The following is a 5,763-nucleotide window of genomic DNA, read 5'->3' as shown; positions in this document are numbered from 1 at the left end:
ATTAGTTCATGTGCATTTGTATAAGCAAAAAACCCAACATCCATGGTGTAAATCCAGATGTCAGATTGCCCCCACATCTCTTTTGGAATTGATTTCCCTTAGTTACAGAGAAGAAAGGGGTCTACAGTCCTACCATGACACCCCTGTAGATACAGGACAGTGAATGACATGACATGAGTTACTGGTAGGATTAAAAGAAAAGTTTACAAGCTGTAATCCACAGCCACTACATTTTATACTGGTAAACTGTCATTGGTTTTTGTTGAATTTGGACAACTTGAGCTATAGATTTTAAGCTTTTTTTAATTGCCATAAAATGGGTTTTTGCCATTTCCTACTTTAAGGCTCATACATGCAAGCATACAAGTGCATAAAGGGCATCTGCTCTGCTTGAGCAGCATTCCACCTGCACAACTAACATACAAAGTATAGCAGCACTTGGCATACACACTTTCTTAGTCAGAGATTCAATTTGTAAAAAAAAAAAAAAAAAAAAATAAAGCCTCCATTGGAGAGCTTCTCACATACCAGGAGTTGTTTAAGCAGAACCTAACTCCTGATATGTGAGATATTTCCCCAAAGCCCCTGGATCAGCACTGACAGGGTAAGCCGAGATTTACCATCAACCTCCACAATTCTCACACAGGTCTGACCCCAATACAGCAAAACTTTATCTAAGACCCACAGCCATGCAAGGTCTCCTCTGCTAGGTATTTGCACGCATTCTGCATTCCCAAGTCAGTCTAATGGAAATTGAACAATGGACACTCCATTGGAATGACATGTGACTACATCTTACATGGAATTGGCAGTGAAATATTTCTAAAGTGGCTGCATGGCCCAGGCAAAAACAGCACAGATATTTTTGGATTGATAACAGGAGATTAGAAGGCTGTACTCTAATAGTACTACTGGTGGTATGGACCCCTTATTGTTAGACTAGAACATTACTACATTATTAATAAGGTCAGTTAGGGCTTCTCCATTCTATTTATTGCATGGTGTCATTTTGGATGGTCCTAGGATATTTTAAAATGGTGGAGAGACCCTTCTAACTTTACAGATATAACCAGGGATAACACCCTTGTATAACCTTGGCCCACAAAAAAAAAAAAAAATATATTATATATATAGCGCCCTCTTCTCCAAAGTATACCCCTTCTCAAACAACATGTCTTACACTATAAGTTTTTTCGTCCCGCAAATCTACCATCATCAACCTATTTACTAAAATGCTCAACATGAGCACCTCCCCCCTTACCCTTTATAAAGCATTGGGCTCAATTTTTAAGTCTCTCCTTTCTCTACCCTGGAGATGTTGCAACAAGGAGGGCTTAAAGAATGATTATACTTTGTGAGCATTGATTTAAAATGGTGTTTTAATATTGATCATAGATCTTATTATATTTTGCCTGGAACACAATATTTTTGGAAGAAAGTCTCTTATACATGAACATTACTTCTATTACTATGGAGATGGAACCTTGTGTAGCTTTATGCTTCAGCTTTCCCCCTAGAACAGACGCCATCAAATTTTTTCATAATGCATAAGCCCAAAATGCAAAAGTGTTGAAATTGGATACACAAAGACCCACCTATTGGTCAGCTAATTCAGCTACTTCACAAACTAATCAGTATAGCATTTGTTTTGTGAACCAGCATCAAAGATGCTAGATTCACACACCCAGATTGAGAAATGTATCTACGGCTGTTACCTAAATTAAGTTTTTTCCTCTCTTGCATAAAGGTGAGAATTGAAGAGTTTTACAATACACCTATGTACGATACCCAAATCCTCAAGTTAAAAGTCATGAGTTGCAGTTAGTGATTGGCAAGCAGAGGGCCATTTATGTTACAATGAAATCTGAGCCTTGCCATAATATTCCTCTCCGGAAGAGGATGGTTTGTGCCCATATTTGGGTCTGTATTGAGATGGGGTTTTTCTTTGTAATTTATATTGAAAACCTAAAACCAGAAAATCCTAAAAGCAAATCAGCTGGCAATACAGCGGCTTCTCGGTATTGTCAAGATATCCATAAATACATTTCATATGCCCAGTCTCTTCTCATGGGTTAAGCACCTCCAGGAATTTAACCACCAACCTCAAGCAATCTTTACACCAATGCCAACACACCTATGGCTTACCACAAAATCGCCACACATTTGTAGATCATAAATAAGGGGTCATAGGTTCTTATAGACTGACGGGTGAAGACCTTTGCATGGACTTTCTGGGTCAGAAGACAGCATTGTGATCATCTTCAGCAGACTACAATCTCCCAGGAGAATTCGTAGAATGGATTATGCAAACCTTTTAAATTCTACATGACATAACCCATTGTGTTGTGGAAAAGTATTTTTTAGCTTTATGGAAAATATATGCTTATTATCCTTTTTTGCTTTACACACTACTGAGCCAATACTCTAGGAATAAGCATGCAACCAGAAACAAAAGTGTGGCAAGACCTGACATGCACACTTGGATAATCCCCAATATTTTATGTTAACCTTCCCCAAACCATCTTAATAGAAAATACATTTTTATTAAAAAAAATTTACCTATTCTATGGCACACAGCCACTCATCAAAACCTCCTCTCCTTGGTATTTGCATGCACTCTGCACTCCCAGTTCAGTCCAATGGAGACTGAGCATGACACTCCATTGAAATGAACCGAGGATGCAGCTTACATAGAACTGGGAGTGAAACATTTCTAAAGTGAAGACTATTGAACATTTGGAAAACTGCGTTACCAAATTAATTAAAACTAAATACCATTAATGGGATTTTCCCAAATATGTTTAATACAAATACCTCCTGGTTGGAAATGGAGTGAGCTGATATCTTTCAATGCTTTCTGTCAGCTTACTGTATTCACCCCATTTACACCATAACTGCTGCATTTCAAAGAGGCCCATGCTCTCCAACACTACAACTTAACAGTGCAAGTATGTTGGTTACTTATAAGCATTAAATTCAAAATCCATATCCCCTGATCTCTTTGGAACTAAACTGCCTTAGTTTTGAAGAGGGTGGTGTTCTACAGTCCTACGATGACATCCCTGAAGATACAGTACAGTGAGTGACATAACATGTGTTACTGGCAGGATTAAAAGTTGAAAAGCATGAAAAAGTAACTGATGCAGCCACCAAGTCATTGTGGATTTGGACACAATTTAAGCTTTTTTATTAATGTTCATAAATTGCTATTCACCATTTCTTACTTTACGGCTCATACATGCAGGCTCTGGGTACATAAGGACACTTGTTCTGCTTGAGCACCATTACACCCCCACAATTAGCATACAACCAGCAAAGTATGGCAGCACTTGGCATATGCACTATATAGGCTGTAGATTTGTCAATTCATTTAAAAAAAAAAAAAAAGAAAAAGAAAAAAAAAAAAAGTTTGTCATGGATAAATCATGCAGCAATATGGGTTACCTCTGAATGTATTAAGAATAATGCCTGCATTGGAGAGCTTCTTGCACATAGCAGGTTTTGATTACCATTTGTTTTAGCAGCAGCTAACTCCTGATATCTGAGAGATGTTCCCCAAAGCCACTGGATCAGCACTGGCAGGGCAAGCTGAGACTACCATCATAGCCACACATTTTTTACACTATAGACTTATACATGTTCGTCTCCAATAAAGCAAATCTCATATGACCTATAGCCACTCATCGACATCTCCTCTGCTAGGTACTTGCATGCACTCTGCACTCCCATGTCAGTCTAATGGATACTGAGCATTGGACACCCCATTAGAATGATACGGGTGTGCAGCTTACATGGAACTGGCAGTGAAACATTTCTAAAGTGGCTGCATGGCTAGACCACACAGAGCAGATTACTCTGGATCAGCAATGAATAGAGTGGAAGACTGTTTGGGGATCTGGATACCAGAGATAACCAAACCACAACGAACATGCAGTTAGGTTTTCAGTATTAGGAAACAAACACTGTTAATGAAAAAATATTCTTATTTAAAACCTTCACTTCGGATCTATCCTTCTCTTATCTTGGAAGGACAACGTTCTTCATATAGGACATATTCTCCATATCACACTGCTCATCCAGGTGGTCCTTACATTGTCATTGCACCACATACACCAGGAACCACTGACTAGCACTCCAACCCACATGGTGCTCTCCATTCTAACACTTCCTTATAAACAGGATGAGCCACCTGGCCTCTTATATTGGGAGTGTTAGATTCTGAACACCTGAGTCAGATTGCTGTTAACTCTTCCACAGATTGCTCAGTAACAAGCCAAGGAGCCATAGCCAGCATGTTTTCCATATTACATCACCTGTGTGTACGTCAGGGGTTCATTTGGAGGAAGGTCTCATCTGAAATATGAATGATGTGTCCCTTATCTTTAGGCTGAAACTTTTTTTGGAGATTCAGTTTAGACTTCTCCATTCTGATATGCTGCACAGTATATGGGTTTACATGCTGTAATGTCATTCATTTTATATGAAAGCACATTTTGATATGCTGTGCCATCCTAAATGTTGCATGGCCATTTTATTCTGGCATTGTAGTAGATTGTTCTACCCCATTTCAACTCACTAGAACAGCAAGGTTAGAATGGGCTGCAAAAGTTAACATCTCAATTTTTACCATATTAATAACTCTGCAAGTAATACTGCAGAAAACATACATAACCAAACCAAACTATATACTTAGAAGTAAGAAAGGAACACCACAGGCTGCCTTTTTCCCTGTAGTCTTTATAAGGGTTGGCTGCATGAAAGAAAGCAGGCAAAGAGCACTGAAAGTTATCAGTTTTTGACCATTTACACTCTGTTGGATTGCCTTGCACAAGGAAGGTTCAACACAATGATATCATGAAACCCATTGTTTATAGTTTACACCAACATGCTACATTAATGTGCACAGAGTGAAAATGGAAAGTGTTGCCTTTGAATAAGGCGCAACACACTACAATGAATTATAGTTCAGTGCACATAAGGGAAATGAAACATTTTGGTTTCTGCTGTGGACAGTATTACCAATAAACACAAAACAAGCAAGATGAGGAAGGTCATTATTGCAGAAAAAGATAGGCGATGTACCTTCTGCTATAATTCCTGCTACCTGCCTGATGGCTCCAGGAAACTGTCAAAAGCAAAGCTGAGCATTCTTATCTTAGCGTTGGTTGCCAGACGAATTAGCAATCTTGGCTTCCTGGTACTGAATTACCTCCTGCACACTTGCTTGGGAATTAGTTCATCCGACTCCCCACCAATCATGATGGCTGAAGAGTATATCCAGGAAGTAAGGAATCAGATGGTGGCCCCTACAATGGGACAATTTATTTTCATTCAATGTAACGTACATAGTGTAAATCCAGTCTTAGGATTGTCCCAAATCTCCCTGTGGGACACAAGGCTGTCTTTTGTGATGGAGGGGAGAAGGTTGTGTTGTACAGTCCTAAAACATTTCCTGTGCTAAGGTGACTTCTCCAAAGATACAGTGTCTTTTGAACCTTCATTAATGGGAATGTGCTTTTTCTTACATTTGAGCCCATATAGAGAGGCTCTGGGTGCATAAGGCCACCTGTTCTGCATGGGCAGTGCCCACCTCTGCACCAGATTCTCCATGCTTTGAAAGACGCATCCATCAATAGCATTGTCAAGCATTGTCTAAACCAGTCACTTAAGCAGGGTTCCTACAGGTTTTAACAATGCAAAATTGTAGGAGTTGAGAAAGACTGGTGTAAACATGCAATTATTAAAAAAGGCTGCCATGAAAAG

At 39.2% G+C, this 5,763-nt stretch overlaps 1 long non-coding RNA gene across 1 annotated transcript in view; it reads right to left on the bottom strand.

The window, feature by feature from the left end:
- The window catches only part of LOC140342945 (uncharacterized), a 14,964-nt gene extending 10,860 nt beyond the window's left edge, over positions 1 to 4,104 (bottom strand). Inside the window, exon 1 of the long non-coding RNA XR_011923219.1 lies at positions 4,052 to 4,104. This is a non-coding gene — a long non-coding RNA (uncharacterized lncRNA). The remainder of the gene's footprint in view (positions 1 to 4,051) is intronic.
- Positions 4,105 to 5,763: the final 1,659 nt, after the last annotated feature.

The sequence above is a fragment of the Pyxicephalus adspersus genome, chromosome 1 (genome assembly GCF_032062135.1).
Source record: "Pyxicephalus adspersus chromosome 1, UCB_Pads_2.0, whole genome shotgun sequence".
Lineage (NCBI taxonomy): Eukaryota > Metazoa > Chordata > Amphibia > Anura > Pyxicephalidae > Pyxicephalus > Pyxicephalus adspersus.
Note: the sequence above shows the minus strand (reverse complement) of the source record. Positions and strands in the feature narration are given on the sequence as shown.